This window comes from Plecotus auritus, assembly GCF_963455305.1.
Source record: "Plecotus auritus genome assembly, chromosome: X".
Taxonomy (NCBI): domain Eukaryota; kingdom Metazoa; phylum Chordata; class Mammalia; order Chiroptera; family Vespertilionidae; genus Plecotus; species Plecotus auritus.
Genome location: NC_137784.1, coordinates 72,001,866 through 72,016,810, shown reverse-complemented (window position 1 = coordinate 72,016,810; position 14,945 = coordinate 72,001,866). Strand labels below are relative to the sequence as shown.

General features: G+C 40.4%; 1 protein-coding gene across 1 annotated transcript in view; it reads right to left on the bottom strand.

Annotated features, from left to right (window-relative positions):
* The window catches only part of DIAPH2 (diaphanous related formin 2), a 1,007,470-nt gene that overhangs the window by 908,099 nt on the left and 84,426 nt on the right, over positions 1–14,945 (bottom strand). The window lies entirely within an intron of this gene.

Genomic DNA, 14,945 nt, shown 5'->3' with positions numbered 1-14,945 from the left:
GACTGCTGGCTCCCAACTGCTCGCCTGCCTGCCTTCCTGATTGCCCCTAACCACTTCTGCCTGCCAGCCTGATCACCCCCTAACAACTCCCCTGCCAGCCTGATTGATGCCTAACTGATCCCCTGCCAGCCTGTTTGCCCCTAACTGCCCTCCCCTGCAGGCCTGGGTCCCCCCCCAACTGCCCTCCCCTGCAGGCCTGGTCACCCCTAACTGCCCTCCCCTGCAGGCCTGTTCCCCCCACCCAACTGTTCTCCCCTGCAGGCCTAAGTCCCTCTCCACTGCCTTTCCCTGCAGGCCTGGTCGCCCCCAACTTCCCTCCTCTGCCGGCTTGGTCACCCCCAACTGCCCTTCCCTACAGGCCTGGTCGCCCCAATTTCCCTCCTCTGCCAGCTTGGTCACCCCTAACTGCCCTCCCCTGCTGGCCTGATTGCCCACAACTGCCCTCCCTTGCAGGCCTGGTCCCTCCCAACTGCCCTCCCTGCTGGACATCTTGTGGTGGCTATCTTGTGTCCACATGGGGGCAGGATCTTTGACCACATGGGGGCAGCCATCTTGTGTGTTGTAGTGATGGTCAATCTGCATATTACTCTTTTATTAGATAGGATAGAGGCCTGGTGCACGGGTGAGGGCCAGATGGTTTGCCCTGAATGGTGTCCCAGATCAGGGTGGGGGTTCCCTTGGGGCATGAGGCAGCCTGGCTAAGGGGCCTGTGGTGGTTTGCAGGCCATCCACGCCCCCTGGCGACCCAAGCGGAGGCCCTGGTATCTGGGGTTTATTTATCTTCTACAATTGAAACTTTGTAGCCTGGAGCGGAGCCAAGCCTTCTGCTTGCTCCGTGGCAGCAGCCATTTCTGTTGGGATATATGTATCTTCTATAATTGAAACTTTGTAGCCTTAAGCAAGGCCTGGGCCGGCCAGGGTGTGCAGAAAGCTTGGCTTCCTCCATCGCTGGGGGCAACCCTAGCCTCCTGCTCTTTCCAGCTTTATGGCTGCCACCATTTCCATTTGGGTTTATGTATCTTCTATCATTGAAACTTTGTAGCCTGGAGTGGAGGCCTGGGCCGGCAAGGGCAGGCGGAAAGCTTGGCTTCCTCCATTGCCGGGGAAACCCAAGCCTCCCTCCTGCTCTCTGTGGCTGTAGCCATCTTGGTTGGGTTTATTTCCATATTCGCTCCTGATTGGCTGGTGGGCGTGGCTTGTGGGTGTAGGGGAGTGGTGGTTAATTTGCATATTACTCTTTTATTAGATAGGATATACATCATACAGCCTTAGCAAAGCTATTTATTTGCCCTAATAGCAAAAATAAATATAATAACTAACAAACACATACTTTATTATTTGGTATATGCTCCCCTAGGATCACTATTATTTAGAGGATCAAATAATGGTTTAGAAATTATCAAGAAAATTTCATAAGAAGTTACTGGATTTGAAAAAGCAAAAAAAAAAAGGTAGAAATATAATTACCTATATTGGGATAACAAAAATCCCTCATTGGAGGGGAAAATGTTCAGTTACAAGAACACATTGTTTGAGGTTCAGTAAATGTTGGTTTGTATGTGGAAAAGTTGAGAATGTGATGTGATGCAGCTACTTTGGAAAACAGTCTAGTAGTTCCTCAAAAAGCTACACATAACCACATGACCCAGGTTATACCCAAAAGAAATAAAAACATATATTCACACCAAAAATGTGTACATGAATGTTCATAGCAGCATCACCAATGAGTGGAAACAATCCAAATGTCCATCAAGTAACAATGAATGGGTAAACAAATGTGGTATGTCCATACAAGTGAATGTTATCAAGCCATAAACAGGAATGAAATACTCTTACATGCATGAACCAAGAAATCACATTATGCTAAGTGAAAGAAGCCAGTCACATAAGACACATGTTATATGATTCCATTTATATTAAATGTCCAGATTAGGCAACTATATAGAGACAGAAAGTGGATTAGTGGTTGCCAAGGCCCGGGGAGGAGGGGATGGGCAGATTGGGGTATGAATGCTGACGGGTATGGCGTTTCTTTCTTGGGTGATAAAAATATTCTAAACTTACTGTTGTAATGGTTATACAAGTCTTTGAATATACTAAAAAACACATTGAACACTTTGAGGGTAGACTTAATGATATGTAAATTGTACCTCAATTTTTATCCCTTTATTCTCTTAGTAATTTTGGCCATTACTGTTTTTTTAATCAAGTAAACTAATGGGCAAAGTAAAATATTAAAGTTATTTAAAAGACTTATATGTGACAATGTGGGAGAATAAAAAAACACACAAAGGATCCATGAAAAGTAACCAAACTACACCTATCTCTTAAAATAGTAACTGCAGCCGAAACCGGTTTGGCTCAGTGGATAGAGCATCGGCCTGCGGACTGAAAGGTCCCGGGTTCGATTCCGGTCAAGGGCATGTACCTTGGTTGCGGGCACATCCCCAGTGTGGGGTGTGCAGGAGGCAGCTGATCGATGTTTCTCTCTCATCGATGTTTCTAGCTCTCTATCCCTCTCCCTTCCTCTCTGTGAAATATCAATAAAATATATTTTAAAAAAAAAATAGTAACTGCAGTGTCAGCCAGAATCTCACAACCTGTATTTGCACCCACTGCAGTGACTCCTATAACAATTCTTATAAATCTAGTGTATATATACATGATCACTCCTCCTATCACCTTTATCACAGCCTCTACCCCTACATTTCCTGTCTTATCATCTTATTTCTCACTTGTATGTCATACTTGTTAATGACTTACTTGAAGGCAGAAGACATTTTTCTTCTCTCTTTCTCTATCATAGGCTAGATTTAGCACAGTTGAATCGAAAATCACAAACACAAAGTAGGATAGCACTTTTGATGTAGTCCACAGATACTCATCTATGTTCTGTGTCAACTTCAACTAACAGGGAACTCACTACCTCAGCAGGCCACCCACCCTATCTTAGGGTAGTTTGATTTTTGCTAAGGTTTTCTTTGGACACCTGGATGTGAAATATGTACTTTCTAATTTGTGAATCACTTATTTACTGGACACATACTATGCACCAGGAGCTTTGCTAGGTGGTCTAGGGGAGTGCAAATTTGAAAGTCTCTTTGTACCCACAAATTAAATGAGTTATTTATTTATGAAGCATTTGGGACAATGCCTGTTACTTAGTAAATGCCATCTTTCTTAAATAAAGCTAATAACCCATGGTCAAGTATGGAAAATGGATATGTTAAGAAATAATTATAATAGAGGAATGTATATGATGCTTGGGAAACAGGACAAATGGAATAGTCAGAGAAGTCTTCACCAGAATTTGGGTCTTAAAGGATGAGAAAAAATATGAGAGAAGGCAAGGAGACCAGAGTGGTCTGCTGTCATGTGTGGCTGCCCAACATCATTTGCACATGCCCACTACCTTTATTATACCTCACAGTGTCAGTCCCACCTCGCCAAGGAAGAATCTATAGAAACTACTAGTACATTTTGCCAGTCTCCCTTATAACTAGGGTACAGTCATGTGGCTGAGTTTCCACCAATTAAAGGCATTTACAGGAGGTGTAGATTCAGAAGTGAGCTATGTAAGGAAGTAGGCCACTAGTAAGCCATCAATTTTGCTGACGTGGTTGGCAAGAGAGGGGATGTTGTTATGGAACTGACGGCAGCAGCCACATCTTTTTCATCATGACACTTTGATCATGTGCATTTGGGGTAGCAACAGCTCCTTATTTGGACTGTATTTCAGTTGAGTTCTGGAATTTATTCCTATAATGATATCTGGAGCCTGTTTCTGCAACCTATCTTATTCAAGAGAGCTAACTAATATATCTTAATAGCATTTTTTTTCTATTTAAACTAGCCAGAGTTCAGTGGATTCTCTTATATTCCATAATTTGGGCTATTAAAGTAATTAAAGTGACTAATGATAAAAGTCTGAACTAAGAGAGATGGTAGTCAGATTGGACAGAAGAAATAAACTCAACAACCATGTAAATCTGATTTGAAGGCAGCCTTCTCCCCTTCAGGATAAAGTATACCTACCAGCTTCAACTTTATGTGACATGGCTTAGCATCCATATTGCTCTCTCTCAAATATTCTGTGGTTTGATAAATACAAGCAAGTACTTCCACCTCCTTCATCTTGAAATACCATATCTCTATTAATTCAGCATCTGATATTATTACCTTATTGGCAAGCACATTATTCTACTGACTCACACTGTGTTTGTTTCCATCAAAACTTCTAAGTACTGCTCACATATGCTAGGCTATCTCTCTACGGCCTCAAAACATTCTGGCTAAATTAGCCTCCTGCAATAGGGTTAGCATAAGTCTGCATAGCCCAAGTAAGATCCACTCTGGACACTGACAAGATTGTGTGTCTAGATTTGTGAACTTTACCGGTAGTGCCACCGATGGCAGTCTCTAGGCTGAGAATTTGTTCCCCTCTTCCAGTGGCATTTCTACATTACAGTGTACCTCTATTCAATTTGTAATGGCATACACCGCTAAGATCACGCCATCAGGGTAGAAACATTTTGCATGGAGGTAGGCAGGGCAATAAGGGGAATATGAGATTACAGACCTCAGGGGAATGTTGTTAAGATGAAGCATGATCATGCTCCTCAAGCCCTGTGCACAGGGGTGGGCAAAAGTAGGTTTACAGTTGTGAGTACTAAAAACACAGAGTTTATTCTGATATCATTACTTATTAGTGTATTATTTTCCATATGAACAGCTGTAAACCTACTTTTGCCCCACCCTCTATATTAACTAGCTTTCAAAAATGCTAGCTATTAGTGTCAGTATTGCCTCCTCAGTCTCATTTTTTATACCACTTTTTATCTTATCTCTTACATTTTAATAATGCAAGGTTATTTGTAGTGTTCCTACGTATACTATGCTGGTACACCCTTCCATTACTTTACGCATGATGCTGTTCTCTCTGCCTGCAATGTTGCATCTTCATCACCTTCTCTATTAACCGCATCTCATCTCTTCTCACTCACCCCACCCAGATCCATCTGTGAATGACTTACACATATATTAATTCTTCATTATTTCCCCCAAGTTACCTCATTTAGAAATAACTATCTTCATTCTATTGTTCATATTAATTCTGATATTACAACACTTAAACTGAAACTATCTGATAAGTCTATGTCCCCCAACCTAAAAGGTAACTGAGGGCAGAAACTGGGTCTTTTATATCTTTGTATTCCAGCAAAGAGCAGAGCTTTTGGAATGCACTAAGCAGTTAATAAATATTTGTTGATTCAATATGATATTTAGGACCTTCTCTCTAAATACTTTAATTTGCTTTATAGCCATCAAGATTGCCCATACCTCTAAATCTGCTGCATAGGTTGACTGGGAATAGGTACAATTCAAACGAACAGAAAAGACCATAATAATGACTCATTTTACTTTTATAGAAATAAGAAATAAACTACTAATTAGGCAGCTAATACTTCCAACCCATTAACTCTAGCTTCATAATACAATCATAAAACTAAATAGAGCAACACTCATAATTCAATATTAGTTCTACACCATGAAATTGAATATCAAACTACTTCTGAACATACTGAGTTCTGATAGTACTCAAAACACAAAAGTAAACTTTTAGTATGTTTAAGATTTAGTTAATACTTCTATAATACATAAGAAGAAATTAGTATTTTGTAGTTTTTTTAAATGTTGTTTGAAGTCTAAATAATTGACCATTTATATTTTAAGCCATACTTATAAACATTAAACAATTTTTCTCCTTCCACATATGCCATGATGTAATTTTCCCATTATAAGCAAATTCTTTCACTTCTTCAGCAAATACTGTATTCTTCAAGTTATCACTAAGAAGCCATATTAGAGTCAACAGAGGTTAAAAGTTGAACCAGTTGCCTATTCATTAATTTGTATTCTCATTCATTCATTCTCATTCTCTCTCTCATTTTCCCTCTTTCACCCCATAAATTTTTAGATGTCAATATAATTTTTAAAACTTTCTCCTCGTCTTCTAATATCATATTCTAACTCTTCCACCGTTGTTCTGTTTTGCTTTATGAGAGATAAATTATGTTTTTGTAACTCTTCCTTCCCTATAAGAGAGAAGCAGTACTTGTTCCTTCTTTACATAAATTTCTATATTTTCTATAAATTTTTTGTTTCTGCAACATGCCTTGATCCCAGTTTAAGGCTGAATTTTCCACCTGTTTTAAAATCTGAAGTTGACTTCACCATCAAATGTTTGCCCGGTACCTTCTGTTTCTCAACAGTAATTTTTCAAGTATGTTTTTAACTTCAATGTTCAGGGGACCTGAATGAACCAATAATACCCTAGTACCTAAAAATTTGTCCTAGCATGAACAGTGATTATAGTTATGTTTAATTATTCTAAGTTTATAAATTAACGAACTTTTACACCACTTGTTTAATTTATTCTTTTCTAAAGGTAAGTTCCTTAATTCCTTTAGCTTCTGTGGACCAGAAAAGAATGTTTCTTTCTAAAATTCCAATAAAAATATTAGGGATTTTCTACATAATTAAATAATTGGCCAATTCTACCTGACATTAAGTAACTACCTGATGTGTTTTTAAAAAATCCAGTTAACTTTACCTATATAGACTGTAGCCACATAACATTTAAAAGCTCAGATGGAGAGAAAAACCAAGATGGTGGCATAGGTAAACACCTAAACTGCTGCCTCGCACAACAATTTCAAAACTACAATTAAAAGACAAAACGGACGGCCGAAACCGGTTTGGATCAGTGGATAGAGCGTCGGCCTGCGGACTGCAAGGTCCCGGGTTCGATTCCGGTCAAGGGCATGTACCTTGGTTGCGGGCACATCCCCAGTGGGAGGTGTGCGGGAGGCAGCTGATCGATGTTTCTCTCTCATCGATGTTTCTGGCTCTCTATCCCTCTCCCTTCCTCTTTGTAAAATATCAATAAAATATATTTAAAAAAAAAAAAAAAAAAAGACAAAACGACATCATCCAGAACCACAGGAAGGCTGGCTGAGTGGAAATTCTACAACTAGAAGAAAAGAGAAAAGCACACTGAGACTTACAGGAGCTCTGGAAGGCAAAGGTATGGAGGCACGCACGCGCAGAGAGGGCTGGCAACTGAGTATGCGGCAGGCTTTCTCAATCAGGAGGGAGACAAAAGCTCCCGACTGCTCTGAACTCCAGTTCCGGGGGAAAGTCTGGGGACCCAGACTCATATGGGGAGAAAATGGACTGTCTGACAGCGGGCGGAACTCGAGGGCAGCTTTCTCTCAGAGGTGCTTGCAGTGATTACTGCGGGACACTGAGAACCAGGGGCCTCTTAGGGCAGGGCTGATGGGAAGCCATCACTGTTTGCCCCGCCCTGTGATCCCTCCCCAGGAAGCCATAGCTGTTTGCTCTGCCCCATCCAAGAGACTCCACCCCATCCAAGCTGTGCGCAGAGGCTTTTGCATATGAATGGTCTGGTCCTTTGAATTTTAAACTTATCTACAGATGAGTCAGTGAGACCCAGAACATCCAAAAGAAGGCCCAAGGCCCCACAGCAGCTTGCATTGTTTCACAGCTGGGCCTCATCTGGGCACCTCCAAAACCCAAACAAAGAAGAGGAATCTGTAGATCTCTCCATAGCTCCTGCTGGGTGGCCTCAGGCAGAGGCTAAATTAGCACCTCCTTGGAGATCCAAGAGCCAGTGTACCCAGGGGTCAGAGTGGGACCATCCAGATTACAACTCCTCAAATCCATAAGGGACACACTCAGGGGGCAGACTCAGTGAGCACCAAAGCCCCACTGAAGCAAGTCTTGTCTCATAAGAGTGTCTCCAGCACAGAAGTTCTCCCATAGTAGACACAGCTGATCCTCACAGCCAATTAGCCTGGAGGTCAATTCCCCCCAGTGATACCAACAACAATCAAGGCTTAACTACAACAAGACTGTGCACACAGTCCACAAAGGGGTGCACCAAGAGTGTCCACCTCAGATAACTGGGGAGGCTGAGCCACTGGGCCCTATAGGACACCTAGCACACAAAGCCACTCTATCAACTCAGGGAAGCAACCAAAATGTGGAGACAAAGAATCAGGTCACAAATGAAAGAAATGGAGGAAAGCAAACGACTGGATATAGAGTTCAAAACCATGGCTATAAGGTTTTTCAAGAATTTTCTAGAAAAGGCCCATAAATTTAGCGAGACCCTTGAGGATATGAAAAAGGACAAACTGGAAATTAAGCATACACTGACTGAAATAAAAAAATATTATACAGAGACCTAACAGCAGACTAGAGGACCGCAAGAATCAAGTCAAAGATTTGAAATACAAAGAAGCAAAAAACACCCAACCGGAAAAGAAAAAAGAATCCAAAAGAATGAGGATGGTGTAAGGAGCTTCTGGGACAACTTCAAGCGTACCAACATCCAAATTATGGGGATGCCAGAAGAAGAGAGAGAGCAAGATACTGAAAACCTATTTGAAGAAGTAATGACTGAAAACTTCCCCCACCTGGTGAAAGAAATAGACTTACAAGTCCAGGAAGCGCACAGAACCCCAAACAAAAGGAATCCAAAGAGGACCACACCATGACACATCATAATTAAAATGCCAAGAGCAAAAGACAAAGAGAGAATATTAAAAGCAGCAAGAGAAAAACAGTTAGTTACCTACAAGGGAGCACCCATATGACTGTCAGCTGATTTCTCAACAGAAAGGATTCAGGCCAGAAGGGAGTGGCAAGAAATATTCAAAGTGATGAATAGCAAGAACCTACAACCAAGATAACTCTACCCAGCAAAGCTATCATTCACAATTGAAGGGCAGATAAAGAGCTTCACAGATAAGAAAAAGCTAAAGAAGTTCATCACCTCCAAACCAGTGTTATATGAAATGCTGAAAGGTATCCTTTTAAGAAGAGGAAGAAGAAGAAAAAGGTAAAGATAAAAATTATGAACAACAAATACATATCTATCAACAAGTGAATCTAAAAATCTAGTGAATAAAAAATCTGATGAACAGAATAAACTGGTGAATATAATAGAATCAGGGGCATAGAGAGAGAGTGGACTGAAAATACTCAGGGGGAAAGGGGTGTGGGGGTGCAGGAAGAGACTGGAGAAAAATCGTACACCTATGGATGAAGACAGTGCGGGGTGGGGGGTAAGGGCAGAGGGTGGGGTGGGAACCGGATGGAGGGGGAATATGAGGGGGAAAAAGAGGAACAATTGTAATAATCTGAACAATAAAGATTTATTTAAAAAAATAAAAGCTCAGATGGAAAACAAAGTTAAAGAAAAAAAATTGTCGAAATGCATTATGTCTAAAAATATTATGGAAACAAAAGCACAATCTTAAGTGAATGTTACCGAGTATGGCACAAAACTCTTCATCTAGGAGCTGGAGAGCATTACACTAAGTGAAATAAGTCAGTCAGAGAAAGATAAATATCACATGATCTCACTCATTTGCAGATTGTAATGAACAACATAAACTGATGAACAAAAACAGATCCAGAGACAGAGAAGCATCTATCAGATGCTCAAACCTCAGAGGGAAGGTAGGGGAGGGTGGGGGTAAGGGGGAGAGATCAACCAAAAGACTTGTATGCATGCATATAAGCCTAACCAATGGACACAGACACCAAGGGGGTGAGGGCATGTACGGGAATGGGGTGGGGGGGAATGGGGGGATATGGACACATATGTAATACCTTAATCAATAAAAAAATAAAAATAAATTTAAAAACTCTTTATCTATTTCTGCTTCCAGCTCCTGAGGGATCCAACTTGAAATACTTACATATACCTCTTTACCATCATGAGGGTAAATTCAGAACATATATTTAGATATTAGAAAGCAAAAACATTATTTTCACTTTCCCCAAATCCTTAATCCTGAGCTTAACATTCAACCAATGGTTTCCAGAGTCAAGAGATTACATAAAGGATCCATTGCAATTTGTGACATATTTATCTGTATTCAGAAACTATAAGAAAATAAGCTTTACTATTTAACATGAGTTTAACACTGGAGTCCTCACTGGATCCATAGGTCCAAATGGTACCTGAGGTATCTTAGAGGAAAGGTGGGGTATTAGCAATGCATATTTGTTCACTATCAGTGCACTACACATACTGCAGTTTACATGTACCTGGTTAAGTAGATTTGTAGTTTGTTTTATCTAATTTTAACCAAATTAGCCTAAAAAATGGAAAAGTGGTTTTGAAAGCTTCCTGCAAAGACAACAGATTGAGGATAATAGCATAATACCAAAATGAAAACACAAGAGAACAAGAAAATGCCTGACTGTTATTATCTCCTACTCTATGTTTGAGCCTTTCATCAGTCATGCAATATGGTAAAAATAATGAAAATCTAAGGCTTATAAGAAGTGGATCCCACAAGATTAAAATTTATTAAGGTAGTTTTGAAGTATGGGTGGATATCAATTATCAATGATGACTCCCACTTTTAGCCACCTCAACTTAGCAGGCCATTTAAAATCAATTGAATAGCAAAAGACGAAAGGTCTGTGACATTGGGTAAACACTTGATAGAAGCAGCTGAAATAATACAGTCAGAAACACATGACAGTAAACTAGAACAAATGCCTTTGTCAGCAAATACTATTAGAGACACTTAGAAATCACTGCTGAAAATTTGCTAAAACAAGTATTAGAAAAATTACTTAGTGTAAAAGGTTTATCATATAGTTAAATGAAAATACAGCTGTTTTTTAAACAACTCAGCTTATATTATTTGCTAGATTGCTTCAATAACAAAATATAGAACCTATTTTTCTTTGAGTCACTAATGGAGCAATCTAATAGAGAAAACATATTACAAAAATAAATGATTTACTCAATAAAAAGATGCTTTATAAAAAGAAAAACTACGTGGGAATGATTACTGAGTAAGGTTACCCCACATGCAAAATTCAAGCTATTGCAAGAAAGAAATTGAAACCAAAGGACACAGAGTGCCATGCCACACAGAGTCAAGAATGTAGCTATTTTTTTAATAAAAGTTCATTTTTTCAAATACAATAGAATAGTTACAATATTTTGAAATGAGAAAGGAAATAAGCATGAAAATACGTTGTACCTTACAGAGATAGCTCTGGTTATCTCAAGACAAAGCATTAAAAACTGCTGATATTTAACATGACTTAGGCATTTTTCTCTCACAAAAAGACAAGTGATCCCTTGATATTTAACAATTAGTAAAAAAAAAAAAAAAAGAAAGAAAAGAAAAAGAAAAAGAAAGAAATGGCATTGGAAAAAACACACATTAGCAGACCCAACTTCCAGGTCCGTTTTCCTGGCATTAGATGCAATGTTTGGAAGCAGACATGAGTAGACAAAAATGGGGATGAGGGTCTCCTCATTAAGAATAAAGAAGGAAATTTGCAAAGAGTCCAAGTCCCTGATGACATCTGTTAAAGCCATTTTTAAAGCCAATTTTGAACCCATTTATATAAAAATGTAACACTCCAGATTAGTTGCAAGAACAACTGACTGTCATCAAGGAAGATGGAAATTTACTAGCCACGGTTCAGCAGGAAATCTTTGCTTGATTCATAGACCGGACTGAGAAAAGTTAGTACCATGATTTAATAAGTGCTGCTAATGATGTTCTTGTTCCACATGGACCTACATATCTTTGTCAGATTTATGTTTCAACTACAACAGACATCAAACCAAATATCAAAATAAAATGATCTTGGAACTAAACCTTCTAATTACTGTCTTTTTTTAACAGGACATAAAAAATGGCATTGTCATTGTTCTCACTAAAAAGTTATTAACCATGACAGAAAATGCTTTTGTGCCATTAATAAATAAAATAAGCTCATTTTAAATCATGGAAAGATCATGTTCATGTCATGCTTTTCTCATTTTTTACTATGTATTTTTATAATGTACATAATATTAGTACATGCATATATGTATATAATTATTAAGTAAAATATATTGGGTTACTTGCTCAAACATGGGTGAAAGTAGTTTTACGGTTGTGAGTACACAAAACCCAGTTTATTCTTATATTATTATTATTTATTTATTATTGTATTATGTATTATCATTATTACTAGAGGCCTGGTGCATGAAATTCGTGCATGGTGGGGGGGTTCCCCCCAGCCCAGCCTGCACCCTCTCGCAATCCCAGACCACTGGCTCCTAACTGCTCACCTGCCTGCCTGCCTGATCGCCCCTAACCACTCTATCTGCCAGCTTCATTGCCCCTAACCACTCATCTGCCTGCCTGATCACCCCTAACTGCGTGCCTGCCTGCCTGATTGCCCCTAACTACTTGCCTGCCTGCCTGCCTGCCTGCCTGCCTGATCACCCCTAACCACTCTGCCTGCCTGCCTGATTGCCACCAACCGCCTCTGCCTCGGCCCCCACCACTGCAGCTTCATCCGGAAGGATGTCCGGAATGATGTCCAGAAGGTCGTTCAGCTGTCCAGTCTAATAAGCACATTATGCTTTTATTATTATAGATTATTATTGACCTACTTTTGCCCCCTTCCCCACAGGATATGAAGTCTAGAGACTACTACACTAGTCCAGAAGTTGACAAAGTTTTTTTCTGTAAAGAATCAGACAATAAATGTTTAGGCTTTGAAGGTCAGAGGGTCTTTGTCACAGCTACTCAACTCTGCAGCTGTAGCACAAAGGGAGCCATGGACAATATGTAAACAAATGGCCGTAACTGGGTTCAACAAAATTTTATTTATGAACACTGAATTTTATATAATTTTCATCTGCCCTGAAAACATCTTCTTTTGATTTTTCCCCCAACCATTTAAAAATATAAAAACAAGCCCTGGCTGGCATGGCTCAGTTGTTTGGGTGTCATTACATACATTGAAAGGTTGCCAGGTCAGGGCACATGCCTGGGTTGTAGGCTCAATCCTTAGTAGGGGTGTGCAGGAGGCAGCTGATCAATGTTTCTATCTCTCCCTGCCTCTCTCTCTAAAATCAATAAAAACCTACTTCAAAAATTGTTAAATATATAAAAACAATTCTTACCCTGTGAGTCATACAAAATGAAATCCTAGAGGCAAGGCTGGCATCTTTGTCATCTTTCTATTCCCTGTACTTAATAAAATATCTGGCTTTCAGTAGAGAGTTGTCAAAGTTCTCCATGACACAACATTTGTCTTTGCTTTTTCTTCCTCACAAGTACACCGTGTGTTCTGCTATGTCACCTCTATTAGAACATAAGCTGACTGGAGGGATTTTATGTTATTCTCTGCTCTCTCTCCCCAGAACTTAGAGCACTGCCTGGCATATAAAAGGCACTGGGCTTCAATGAACTAAATTGTTCAAACTTGAGAATGCTTTAAGAAATGAAGACTGATAATTCAGAAGTGGCACTGGGTTTCATAGCATATTCAGGTCTTGAATGTTTCCTCCCTGAGCCCCTGGCACTGGGTTAAGTATCCACAGTAGCCTATTCCCAGCTGTTCCAATACCATGGAAATCAGTTGTTTACTTGCTTGTCTCCCTGACTAAACCCTGAGCTCTGTGGGGGAAAGGGAGGTGTTGCATTCATCTTTGTACCCCCAGCATGTAGCATAGGACCTGGCATATTGCCCATATAAATAAATGGTTGTGAAAATGCATTGGCAATCGATACTAGTAGAACCTTTCAAACAGTAAAAATATTTTGGAAAACATTTCTATGAACAAACCAAGAAGAGAAGCGGTGAACTCTGAAGTTTACCAATTACAATCAGAACAAATTTACAAACCTAGTTCCTTTAACTTCTCTTCATAGGACTCCTAGCCTACTATTCTCTCAGTTGTGAGACCTTTGGTGAGAATTATACTTGGAAAGGGAATTAAAAAGTGAGCCACATTAGTTATCTTTTAGACCTGTTTATTGGGTAAATTTTGCTCCTCCTTCCTAAGCTTTTCTTAAGAGTCTGTGTTGACTAGAAATGATGCTGGAGTTTTCTCAGTCTAATGACATGGAGTAAGGATACTGAAATGAAAATGTAGCCAATGGAAATTATGCTATCTAGACAATTTCTAGGGATCTAGTCACTTCTGAAAACTATTTCCATGGCTTATTATAGATTTTAAGATCTACTTTACCAATAATTTGTTTTAATCTATCTTAACCATTAATTAATATTATTTATATTGAGAGCACTAAAAGGGTCTCATCCAATCTAACCAATTCCTACAAAACAGGTGTTGAGTGAGAAAGAAGCCCATGATAGTAGTCAGGGGTAAATAAGCACACTTGGGCTAAAGTACACCACCTACGGTTCAGCTATTCTCTTAACTAATGAAAGGCAAAAGTGAGAGAACAAAATTAAAAGCTGTAGTATTATTTATTAGAGTTCTATCAGATGGAATATGGGACAGATAGCTTAGCATTTGTTGCATATAACTATATTCTTATTAAATTACTAGAGGCCCGGTGCACAAAATTCGTGCACATGGGATTGTGTCCCTCAGCCCAGCCTGCACCCTCTCCAATCTGAGACCCCTCAAGGGATGTCTGACTGTCGGACATCCCTCTCACAATCCAGGAATGCTGGCTCCCAACTGCTCGCCTGCCTGCCTTCCTGATTGCCCCTAACCGCTTCTGCCTGCCAGCCTGATCACCCCCTAACCACTCCCCTGCCAGCCTGATTGATGCCCAACTGCTCCCTGCCAGCCCGATTGCCCCTAACTGCCCTCCCCTGCTGGCCTGGCCACCCCTAACTGCCCTCCCCTGCTGGCCTGGTCGCCCCTATCTTCCCCTGCAGGCCTGTCACCCCCAACTGCCCTCCCCTGCTGGCCTGATCACCTCCAACTTCGTTCCTCTGCCAGCCCGGTCACCCCTAACTGCCCTCCCCTGCATGCCTGATCGCCCCCAACTGCCCTCCCTTGCAGGCCTGGTCCCTCCCAACTGCCCTCCCCTGCTGGCCTGATCGCCCACAACTGCCCTCCC